Source organism: Castor canadensis, chromosome 1, assembly GCF_047511655.1.
Source record: "Castor canadensis chromosome 1, mCasCan1.hap1v2, whole genome shotgun sequence".
In the NCBI taxonomy this organism is placed as follows: Eukaryota; Metazoa; Chordata; class Mammalia; order Rodentia; family Castoridae; genus Castor; species Castor canadensis.
The window spans coordinates 7,057,255-7,070,168 of NC_133386.1; the positions used below are offsets into that span (position 1 = coordinate 7,057,255).

Here is a 12,914-nt window from a genome sequence, read left to right on the forward strand (position 1 = left end):
GAAAGTAAGGAACTTGACCTTTGGTTGATTTTGTTGGCAGTGCCAGGTATCAAATCCTGGGCCTTGCAGAAAGTAAAGTGAGTAGTTCATTCTTCCTGGGATTCTCCAAACATCAAGAAGCATCTCAAACCATGCTTGGCAGTTGATAATCCTAGTGGTCCATTGTCAACAACATAATTAGCAAGCTGACTAATTGCATTTTATATAAATTTCTAATCAAAATATATAGTCTATATGCAAAATAGATATAATGTATATGTGTTTATATGCATTTTGTATACATTTCAAAGATAGTTTTTCAAATGTGGTCTCTTGCCTTCATCAAAGGAGTAGAAATAATAAATTAGCCTGGTTTCCTGTTAGAAATCAAAGCAGTTTTCATTTTCTCAATGCTTAAGCAATTACCTTCAAAATACTTTTCTAACAATTACTTCTAATAATAAATATACTCAAAAGAAATAGAAACCTTGACTCTCCTAACACTCCTGCCTATGATCAGTTGGTATCCAGGGTAAAAACTAGGAACACCCACTTGGTGAAAGTTTGGACAGTATATTTTAACCCATTAGGCAGTCTATAAATAGACCATGGCTTAAGTTAACTACATTGCAGAAGGAACTGCGTGATCTAGATATATTTTGAATGTCCTATAGCTCAATTGGCTGGTTCTATACTTTGATCAGGCACCATCAGTGTTCTATGTCCACAAGTGTCTTCACAAATGAATGGATGGGTGTGTGCAAGTGGTAAAAGACCCTTACCAAACACAGGGAAAACACTTCACACAGGACTTTAAGTCCAATGAAGTAAAAATTTAAGGTCACTTTTAATGTGTTGGGAAGTAATGAGGTCGTAAGTAACTGAGCATTGAGTTAGTAAGCGGCTTCTAGTCTAATAGCTTCCTTCAACTTCCAGGATGAACGAGCAGGTTCATACCAGAGAGTAGAGGCAGTACATTCAGAGATGGGTCAGATCGGCAGGTGCCAAGGCCGTCGGGCACAGCACCAAGGGCTGAGGAAGGGAAATGGGATGAAAGGAAGGGAAGGTGTTCAGATCCCTTGTCTAAGCATTTACGTTCGGTCCTTACAATAACCACAAACACATCACTCTTACTGTTCCCATTTTATAGACAAGAAATTATTTCACAAAATATATAATTGACTCCTAGGCCATGTGTTATGGTGTGAATATGAAATGCCCCCCACAGGCTCAGGTGTTGGCTGCTTGATCCCCAGCAGGTGGCACTATTTTGGGAGATGGTGGAAACTGAGGAGACAAAGCCTAGCTGGAAGAAGTGGGGGGAAGAAGTGGGTCACTGTGGGGTGTACCTTTAACAGTTATACCTGATCCTAGGTCTCTCTCTCTTTCTCTCTCTCTCTCTCTCTCCCTCCCTCCCTCCATCTCTATTTCCTGTCTGCCATGAGGTGAATAGCCACCAAACCACATGCCAGCTTTTAAAAATGCCTCTCTCAGAAATTCCTCACAGCAACAATAAGTCTAACACACCATCCTACACGAAGTCATTTTGAAAGAAATGGCAAGCCTTTGTAACCAAAGAGATTGGGTGACAAAGATGGCCCCCCTGAGTTATGAACATAGATATCTGACAAAACTCAGATGGGTAAGGAGGCAAACCAGTACCTCATTATTTCAGTGAATACATACAAGCCAAACACCTCCACAACACATCCTGGTTCCTTGAACTCTGTCTGCAGGGCCCTTTTCAAGTACATCTTGGGGTTCTCCTCGTACTCTGGAATTTCCAGACACATCATCTCTGGCAGCTCCCCCACAGGCCTGCCATGAGTCCACAGAAGGCCTGGTGTTCAGAGTGCCCTCCTTAGGGACACCCTTCCCATCCTTCTCAGTCCAAAAGTCCTCAGTCACACAGCTCTCCCCACTCTCCTCCACCAAGCCCAAGCTCATTCCTTCTATCTGTGGAAGGTCCCAGGACTTTCCCCTCCACTGACCCACACTGCACACGTTCCCATATTCCATCTTATCATAAGATTCTCTAGCTCCCAAGATAGATTGTGACCACATTAAAGACAGGCAGTATCACTTACCAATCTCACTCACGTCCCTACCCCAACTACCTCCACACCCACAACTGGAGCCTGGGCCATAACAGGTCAATGTTCAAATGTTCAAGAGTTTGTGAAACAAATGAACTGGATATAGTCTCCTTGGAGGCTGCTGTTAGATCTATACTATTTTATTAAAAAGAATGAGAGAATAAGCTGGGTGGAGGTGGCTCACACCTATAATCCTAGTTAGTCAGGATGCAGAGATCAAGAGGATCATGGTTCAAGGCCAGCCCATGCAAATAGTTGGCAAGACACTATCTCAAAAATACCCAACACAAAAAAGGGCTGGTGGAGTGACTCAAGTGGTAGAATACCTGCCTAGCAAGCACAAGGGCCTGAGTTCAAACCCAGTACTGCCCTCCCCACAAAAAAAGAGAATGGAGAAAACAAGTTTTCAAAACTATAAATGGAGATTATACGAAGTCCATGAGGCAGATGTCTAATCACAGTGAAGTTCAAAAGCTCTTCTGTGAGGTTAACTGAGCTTTCCCAGTTTCATTCCAGGTGTCAGGATTGGTAAACACAGGGGTGGGTACAGATCCTGGTTTATCACCGAGCAGGTGTGAGGCCAAGTGAGTGTGCACCTCCTGCAGTGTCAGCTCTTCACCTGAAACCAGGTAAGGGCAATGGTGCGGTCTGTCCCATGGGGACTGCATAAGATCAGACAAGACCACAAGTACAAAGCACTTAGCAAACATCCGTGCTGAACAAATTGCTTTCAGCGCTGGCGGTGACAGTACGTAGGACCTGGTTTGCTGGCATCTTCGTTTGGGCAGATGATTCAACCCCTGGAGACTTAGTGTTTTCATCTGAGGACAGTGATAACTGCCACACCTTCCTCATTAGGAAAACTGCAACTGGATTTTGTGAATATTCAAGAAAGTTGAGGAAGGAAGCAAGTTCCATGTTTTTAAAACAAACAGGATGCAGGACACACTGGTATCCCAAGGTCACTGGGAACTTAGTCCTGTGCCCTTTGCTCTCAGACGTGAACTGTGGCAGCATGGTGGTCTTGCGTGAGCCAGCAGCAAGGTGGGCGCCACCCCTCTGGCTGTCATGGACTCCTCCTGGAAAGCCTCTGGCATCAGCCCCCAATGGTGCTCATGCGGAATCATCCCTGTATCTGTTACTTTTGCGTCACTGTGACCCAACAGCAGACATAAGCAATTTAAAGGAGGAAGGATTTCTCTTGCTCGTGGTTTCAAAGGTGTCAGTCCATCACGGCAGGAGAGCATGGCAGCCAGGAAGCGGAGGAAGGGGATATAGGGCAAGATGCAGCGCCCAAGGGCATGCCTGGTGGTCTGTGTCCTGCAACTAAGCCCCACCTTCCACTCTTCACCACCTCCCCGTGATGTTACCATGGTATGAGTCCATGAGGGATCCCTCAGGATCCATTCACCACCCCAAAGCCCATCAGCTGACAATCAAGTTTGCAATCAACAAGCCTGTGGGGACATTTCACATTCAAACCACAACAATCCCCCTTCTGACCCGGCCCCCAGCTTCAGGTGAGAGAGACCTGGACTCTGCCCAAAAAGAGCCCTGCAGGCAGACAAACAAACATACTATGTTTACAAATCCATGTGAGCAAGCTCTTGTTTGACACAGCAGCTCCAGCAAGAGATACTTCCTGTGATTTCAGAGCCTCGGCACTGTTGACATCTGGCCAAGATCATTCTCTCTTGTAGGGGGCTGTTCTGTGCATTGTGGGAGGTTTACCAGCACCCCTGCTTCTACCCACAGGATGCCAGTAGCACCCCATTGTCGCTCCCAGTTGTGACAACCAAAAATGTCTCCAGACATCGTCCCTGGGAGCCAAGTCATTCTGCAGTGAGGACCACTGTCCTGCCAGGTTTCTATGACTTCTCACGTTTCAATAACATGATCTCAATTCTTCCTCTCATACTCACCCATGTCTACCCTCAGCTGAGTTTTACTTAAATTTATTGACTGTTTGCCTGTCTGTCTGGCATCTCGTGTGACAGGAGTGAATCCTGTGGGAAGATGGACTTGGATGGGACATTTTTTAGCCATAGCCCCAGGTGATTTCGGTAGTGATTGTACATGGCTCTGTTGATCACAGGAGGGCATCAGGGTGGAGGGGAAGCATAGAAGTATGGCCATTTGCTTGTGGATTAATAAGAAACATACTCAGAGTGGCCCAGGATTCCTTCCCCACCTGTCGAGAGTGTTGAAATTCACCTAAAACAAAAGCTCAACTTCCTGCAGGCTGCCTTTTCCAAGGAAGTGCTCAGAAGAACATTTCTAATCCTTTCTAAGATTTTCTGCAAATTATAAAATGACAATTATTTTGTAACTAAAAATGTACTAGCAGTGCTGGCCAAGTAAGTGCCTCCAGCTACCCCGCCACACACACAAATCAGAGGTGTCACAGCCAGACCATTGCAAAGCACGTTCTACGTGAGTGTTTGACATGGCCAAGCGTGTTACTCAGGAGATAGCTCAAGAGAAGGACTATGGCTTTGGAAGAAGCAGAGGAGACCTAAGCCACAAGGTGCCTGCAGAGCTTCAGACCATGAAAAGAGTCCCCACCAGCAAGAAGGACCTCACCAGATGCAACAGCACTTGATACTCAACTTCTGAGTCTTCCGAAATGTGAGTCAAATAAGCCTTTATTCTTTACAAAGTAAAAAAGCAATGATCAACAAAATGTGTTGTCAGATGTCCAACTATTTCTATTAATTAAGCCACTTCCCCAGAGCAACACAAGGGCTCAGTGGTAACTTCGTGCCCGTGACCTTGCCTCCTGCATTAGTCTCACCGTGCCAAGTGAATTACAGTTTTTATTATTTAGAAGTGCCTCTCACTTTACAAACTTGGCAGGTACCAGCAGAGCTTAATTTCCTAGTGTCTGTCCCCTGCTTAACCAGCTGTCTTCTGCCCCACTGTGGATGTTGAAATAAAAACCTCCATTTGCTGCAGCAACCAGGGATTTTCTCTGGATGTAAGCCAATGCAGCTTCCCGGGTTCTTTGCGTAGTTGATCAAGGATGAGTATGACAGTGGCATTTATTTTATTTTGTTTTAATTTTTTAAAATTTATTTTGGTGGTACTGGGATTTGAACTCGGGCCTTGCACTTGCTAGGCAGGTACTCCACCACTTGAGCCACTCTGTCAGCCCTTTTTGCATTGACTATTTTCCTGACAGTGTCTGGATCTATGCCCGGGTTGACCTGGACTGTGATCCTCCTATTTGTGCTTCCCACATACTTAGGATGACAGACATGTGGAGATGGGGTCTCTCAGACTTTTTGCCTGGGCTGGGCTTGGATCATCATTCTCCCACTCTTTGCTCCTAAGTAGCTAGGATTATAGGCTTGAGCCATTGTGCCCAGCCCCATTTGAGTTTTCAACTGACCCAAAGTCGACAATTTACACTTGGCTAAGACACAGAAGAACAAAAACAGTAGCCACAGTGCAGGTGCTCAGTCCATGTCTGTGTGCACCAGCAGTACTGGAGATGGGCGGCACATCTGCCCTGCATTCCTGGCCCCCATCTAATGCTTCCACCATGTGAGTCTACTCTGCCATTTATACACTGTAGCCCTAAAAAAAAAACAAACCAAGCCAGGCACTAGTGGCTCACACCTGTAATCCTAGCTACTCAGGAGGCAGCGATGAGGAGGATCACAGTTTAAAGCTACCCAGGGAAATAGTTTGAGAGACCCTATCTTGATAAACACCCATCACAAAATTAAGGGCTGGTGGAGTGACTCAAGATATAGATCCTAAGTTCTAACCCCAGTCTACAAAAAAAAAAAAGAAACCCACAAACCCATATTTCAGTGGGTGTCAGGCCTGAAAAACTGATTCATTCCAGGCCTGAAAGAAAAACTTATCATCATAGATTTATTAAGAAATATTATGGCCAGGCATGGTGGTTCACTCCCATAATACCAGAACCAATCTGAGCTACAAAGTGAGATCCTGTCTCAAAAAAAAAAAAAAAAGAAAAGGAAGGAAAGAAAGAAATATTATGCCAATTCCCTAAATGGCCTCCCAAGAGCTTTTTCAAGGGTAATGTTACAGATCCACATTTTGCAGTATTCATGGATGTATTCTCTGACCTGGGGACTTGGAACATGGGCAACAATGCCTGTGTCCATCTTGTATGTTGGGGCGGACAGTGTCACCATTTGCCTCATTAGAATAGGCCTGGCAAGCTTCTTACAGTTCATACCTGTTCCTCCCCATAAACTATTTTCCATATATTATCTAACATCACAGCCAAAAGCATAGGTTACACTCTCCTTCCCTTTTCTCCCTTCTTTTCTTATCCCATCTTTTTGCTCTCTTTTCACTTTTCTTCTTTGTTTCCTTAACTCAGCTTCACTTCAACTCAGTGTCTTCCAGGTGTTTTGCAGATGCTGAGGATGTTCATAGCAGCCTGTAGCCCAGAGAACAGATTCAAGGGCAGTAGATGAGATGGATCCAAGGTCAAAGGTAAGCCATTCTACAATTTTCCAGTGAAGAACATTTTTGTTCCAGGGATGTACTTTTTAGGGTTCTCCAAATTCTCCATCCATGTCTCTTCTCCCTGGGTGATGCCTTGGCTCTTGCTGGCATCTGTGTAAGAGAATCTGCTGGCCTGTCTTCTGCCCAGACCGTGGAGATTTGGCTCAGCTGAGCCTGCTTCCCTTTTCCATAGCATGGCACCAAGCACACTTCTGAACAAAATTCTTCTTGCTTTTCTCAACAATACCCACTTAAAAAAAATTTTTAGTGATTTCTATCTTTTCTTTTTTTTTCTTTCATTTGTCATTTTTACATTTACTTACATGTGTATACATTGTTTAGGCCACCTTCCCACCCCCCCTGCTTCTAGGCAGAACCTGTTCTGACCTCTTCTTCTCTGATTTTGTTGAAGAGAAAACATAAGCGATAATAAGAAAGACACAGCATTTTTGCTAGTTTGAGATAAAGGTAGCTATACAGAGAGATTCCCAGCATTGCTTCCATGCACTTCTGTATTACAACCCAAATTGGTTCATCTCTACCAGACCTCTTCACTACTTCCTGGTCCCCGTCCCATAGTGACCTCTGTCAGTTTAGGATTACTTTATTCACTCCTCTACAGAGTGCACATCAACTACATTCAAGTTTTAGGTTTCCTTCCCTTTCCTTATTCCTCCCATGGGCATTCTCCCCTTAGTGTGTGACCCATGTCCAATAATATTACTGCATTTGTGTTAGGTTTAGAGTCTGCATATGAGGGAGAACATGTGATTTTTGGCCTTCTGAGCCTGGCTAACTTCGTTTAAGATGATGGTCTCCAGTTCCATCCATTTACTTGCGAAAGACAACATTTCATTCTTCTTTGTGGCTGAGTAAAATTCTATTGTGTATAGATACCACATTTTCTTAATCCATTCATCAGTAGTGGGGCATCTTGGCTGTTTCCATAACTTGACTATTGTGAAGAGTGCTGCAGTAAACATGGGTGTGCAGGTGCCTCTGGAGTAACCAGTGTTGCATTCCTTTGGGTATATCCCCAGGAGTGGGATTGCTGGGTCATATAACAGATCTATGTTTAGTTTTTTACTAGCTTGCATTCCCACCAGCAGTGTATGAGGGTTCCTTTTTCCCCTGCATGCTTACCAACATTTGTTGTTGGTGCTGTTCTTGATGGTAGCTATTCTAACACGGGTGAAATGGAATCTTAGTGTAGTTTTGATTTGCATTTCCTTTATGGCCAGGGATGGTGAGCATTTTTTCATGTGTTTTTTGGCCATTTAGATTTCTTCCTTTCAAAAAGTTCTGTTTAGTTTAGTTGCCCACTTCTTTATTAATTTCATTAATTTGGGGGGAGTTTAGTTTTTTGAGCTCTCTGAATATTCTGGTTATCAGTCCTTTGTCTGAACACCACCCATTTTTAATTTGCTCTTTTGTCACTATCTCAAAAAAGTTAACTGCTTGGAAGCCAGACAGCCCACTCTATATTTTGTTTGTCTAGGATCTAAATCTAAATATGCCTTATGAGTCTATTTCTTGTTTAAAACAACATCTGGTTAGAGGTAGTAATACTGGTCACAATCATTTACGAAAAGCTTTCATTCTGTGCATATGGTCTCATTTTGCTTTTCTTTTGAGTCCTCTGGAGAGCTAACTTCATTATGGCAGGCAGAAGTTAGCCATGAATGATGGGGATGTGCAAAAGAAACCTAAAATGCATGATACTTCAAGGTCTGTTAGAGAAAACATTGTAATTAAACTTTCCAACAGCCTGTGTTAAGATCAGAATAGTCCACCAAGGTCACAAGATATTTTTGATCACCCACCCTAAAGAAGGTCAACATCAGTTCCTAAAACAATAGATCTTTACTTATAAAACGAAGACTCAGGTCTCTAAACCATACCCTAAGGGTCAGGTGGATCCAGTAATCCTTGGTACTTTGTAACTCTGGAGTCACCCGAACTGTGACTTCAGCCTCCTGGGCTAGTCCTAGGAAGGGACTTAACACTGCTAGCCCCTTCCACCACAATAAAAACTTGCTCCAGGGTAAAAATAATTGTATTCTCTTTATCACTCTAAGACAACCACTTTCAGTCTATTGAAAATCTATTCCTTTCCTAATAAACTTCACTATCACTTTCGCTCCATTGGCCCGAATTCTTCTCTCGCTGGGACAGATGTAGATGTCAGTGCTGACCTACCGGTAGTAATCTGACCCAGGAAGAAGCAGACTCCTGCACAGACTGACTTACTCAAGGCCACCCACTGGAAAGTAGCCTACTCTTGCTTCCTTGGAGTCCAAGTTCTGACTTCATGTCCTTTGCACAGGGACAGAGTTTAGGAAGGAAGAGACTTTGATTTTTTGCTTTTTGGGAAGGGTTTGGTGATGTTGAAGCCGGAAAAGAAGGCCTCACAAAAGCTTGGCAAGTGCTCTACCCCCAAGCCACATCCCCACCCAGAGCAGAGACTTTTTCACTTACATCCTTTGCCTCAAAATGCACATGTCACCACCAGATGGTGCAGAGTTTGTCTTAGAAGAACTACCTTCTCACCCAATTATCAAGTTCAGTCAAGTGGCTTCAATGCAGATTGTAAAAATAGTTACAGGAGATTTTAGGCCCCAGGCCCAAACTCCTGGGTTCCATGGGTCAGGTCAGCCACTTGTCCCCACATGCCAAATAAAGAGTTGAAAACGATGAAGAGCAGAGAAGGGAGGGCTTTTATACAGCACAGGCATGGGAAGAAGCAAGATAGCGTTTCAACTCATTTTCCCTATGTAGACTTTTGCTTTCAATTTAAATAGGAGGAAGAATTGGGGGCAAAGAGAGAAGCATACAGAATTATGATGGTCATAGATGGTCATAGGTGGTCACAGGTGGTCACAGGTGGCAGCCATAGATGGTCACAGCTCTTTGTCTCAGGATTGGTCAGGTGGGACTTTGGTAGAGTAAGCAACACTGGTAGGTGTCCTTTGTTTCCTTCCTGGATTCAAGATGGCTGCAAAGCCACTACAGGAGGCAATGGGTCAGAGCAAAGGACACAGATACAAAATGGAGGCTGGGGAGGTCTAACTTTTATCCTGCTTACAGTTAATTCGTGGGCCCAAGTCAGGAGTGCTTTTCAGCAAAAGCAGCTTTTAAGTACATTTTACAAGATGTCATAATCAAAATATGACATCCCACAGGTGTACTGAGGAAACATTTGGTGTCCTGGGAACACTGGTGGCCAAGGAGAATGGGATTAAAGACTCCGTTTGTGAAACATGGGGCTGATTTTGCCAACAGTTTCCCTAACTCCTAACTAAGCTCAGTACCTTCCCTTTGTAGATTCTTCATACTGAAACCAGAGTTTTGGCCCCAGGCCTAAACTGGGCTTCCACAGGTCAGGTCTGGCCACTCACCCCTATAGACCAAATGAAGAGATGGCGAAGGGCAGAGAAAGGAGGTTGATTACACAACCTGGTGAGCTGCGGGAAGAGGAGAGTAAGTAAGCCCATCTTCAGCCACTTTCGGGTTACAGACATGAGCTTTAGCTTTACATAGACAAAGAATCAAGGCAGGGGACAAAAGGGATGCATAGTTAGACAGTAGTCAGGTGGTCAGAGGTGGTACCAGGCAGGTGGTCTCGCAGCCCATTGCCTCAGGATTGGTCTGGTGAGGCCTGGTTGATCACTATCTCAGTCCTTGTGAAGCTAAAATTAGAAAAACTTTGGGACTCATAAGAAAATATATGACTTAATATTGCATTTCAGATTGACCACACTCAGGCTCAGGGACCACCCTCACCTGGAAGGGAACCACTCATGCCCCTCCCCACTCATTGATTATTGGATGGGAATCATCTGGTTCCTCCTTCCATAGGTCAGCATAAGTTTAAAAGCCCCTGGAGAAGGGAAACACGCTCTCTGTCTCCAGATTCCACCTGCGCCCTCTAATACTCCCTTTCTGTAGTTCTCTCCCCTAACGTTTAATAAACTCTATTAACACACACATGTCCTGCCATGGATCCTTCCTGGTGGGACACAAAGAATTGGGACTCCACCGTAGCCACCAACATTTGTTCTTCCAGGATTCTGGAGAAGTTGTTATTCCTGTCATCACTTGAGGGGAGCCATCTGGTTCCCATGGGATGCTTACTCCTCCTCGAGGGTAGAGCCTCATTTTTACACGTAGTTGTCCTCATTTGAGAGTGGTCTGTCTTGAAAGGCATTCCTGTTCTTGAGGGGTAGTTTGAGTTCTTTGTCATAAAGATGTAATTGAGCAGTCCTATCCTTCTGCAACCTAAGGTGATTGCAGGAGAGAATGGTTCAGACAAAAACAGATACAAAATGGAGGCAGGGATGCCAAGCTTCTCTACTGCCTCTAGTTAATTCACGGACCCAAGTAAGGAGTCTGTGCTTTTCAGCAAAATCATCTTTTGAGAACCTGATACAAGACAAGTAGTTGGCAGTCTTGTTGGTTGCCATGTTATTTATCAAAGATTGTAATTGTTCAAACAATAGATACTAAAATTGTTGTTATTAACATCTTTTATCCTGTAGGAAAAAAAGATATCACTCATATTACCAGATAAAAACTACTCAAGTTTTTTTATGTCCCCCTTCATTTTAGGCATTATTGGAAGAGCCACTATGTAAGAGGAAGTACTGTGAATTTAGATGAAGAGAAGCTGTCCCAAAATTCAGGAGGATAAAGGAAGCACACAATGAAGAAAACCTATTGCTTGCAGAACAAATAGAATAACGATGGTACACTTGCCTGCAGTGGCCAAACTACTTTGCTCTAATTTAGTGGTCTTTGATCACTTCATGCCAGATGCCTTCTAGAATGTATTTTTTAGGAAAAGAGAAGAACATCCAAGCATGGCATGGGGATCCAGACACTTCTAAACTCCAGAATCAGTGATTAGCAGGAATTCCGTGATATTTCACTTTTGCCAAGTTCCTGTTTCTCTTCCATTGGGAACCAAAATAACGCCTAATGGCAAAAAACTACAGCTTGAAACCATGTCTCCTGTCAGGTGGAAGGCTTCTGTCTTGACCAGGGAGAAGAGCTCAAAGGTGGTTTAATTCCCGCAGGGAGTCACTCACCTTTTCAAGCCTGAAGACATATGGAAAAAGGATTTTATTTTTTCATCCATCCATCCATTCATCCATCAGTCCTTTTAATTGACATATGTTTGGAGCCTTCTATGTGTATCATGTTGTGCTGGATCCTGAGCTGGGATGGTTATGCAGAGATGGTAAAAGAGGAGATTCAAAGTTGAAAATTACCTCATCCCTAAAAAAAAAAAAAGAGCTATGCACTGTATTGTTTCCTAATATTGAAGCAATGTTGAGTTTCTGAAGGTGATGATTATGCTGTAATTGTAGTACAATGACATTAGTCTTGAGATATGTATATTTAGGGGTGATGTATCATGATGTCCACGGCTATCAAATAGTTTTGCAAAAACTCTATATGTGTGTATAAGTATACATGTAAGTACATGTTCACATGCACATATGTAATGTCTGCATGTTGCATATACACTGTGTATTATACATATTATGTATATTGATGTATAAAGAGAGAAAATATTGCAAAATAAGACAACTGGTGAATTTAGATGGAGCACAGAGAGTTTTCTTGATCTTATTATGTGCTTTCTTCCACACACACTCAGAGGAAAATCTATCATCCCTGGCCTCCAGGAGCTCACGATCCATAGATGAGACATTTGTTTCTAATGATAGAGAAGATGAGGAGGACTGGATCAGAGGGAGGAGGGGTCTTGGCTAGCACATAGCCACTATACCCACAGACTCTGATAGCAGGAAGGAAGCCATAAGGCAATGCAGCAGGTCGCACTGGACCCCAGCTTCTGTGCAGAGACCCACACTTCCTTGAGACCTGAGCTGGGTCCTGGGTGGCTGTTTGACCACAGCCTAAGCCCTCAGGGGACCCAACACCACAGAGCTCCACAGTCTGCTCCTGTCAGTTCCTTGTCTGGGGCCAGACATGCCCTCCCACTGTGGGTGCCTTGGATCAGGATCAGGACATTGAGGGAATGACTTTGGGAAGAGGAAAAGAGCCAAGGCAGGCCCTGGGATGTTCTCTACCTGAGCAGGTACCATGCCTCTCCCCAGGACTGTCAAGACCTTAGGTACATGGCTGAAAAACTGTAAGTGTGGACTCAGATGTGTGCCTGTTCCGTGCCAAAGCCTGAGCTTTCCCGATACTGCCATGAGCTTGCTCTCACCATCGAACCCTAAACCAAAGGTTTTCCTCTCTACCCAGTGGTGCCTAATGATGTCAACACTGTCATTGACCTTCCTAAAGCCACAGCAGCATAGTTCATCGACCTTCTAATGT

The 12,914-nt window shown here is 44.0% G+C and overlaps 1 long non-coding RNA gene across 1 annotated transcript; it reads left to right on the forward strand.

Annotated features, from left to right (window-relative positions):
- Positions 1-348: 348 nt before the first annotated feature.
- Positions 349-12,160, forward strand: LOC141422575 (uncharacterized). The gene is made up of 3 exons (XR_012447217.1): positions 349-6,551; positions 9,888-10,043; positions 11,172-12,160. It is a non-coding gene; the product is annotated as an uncharacterized lncRNA (long non-coding RNA).
- The last annotated feature ends 754 nt before the right edge of the window (positions 12,161-12,914 follow it).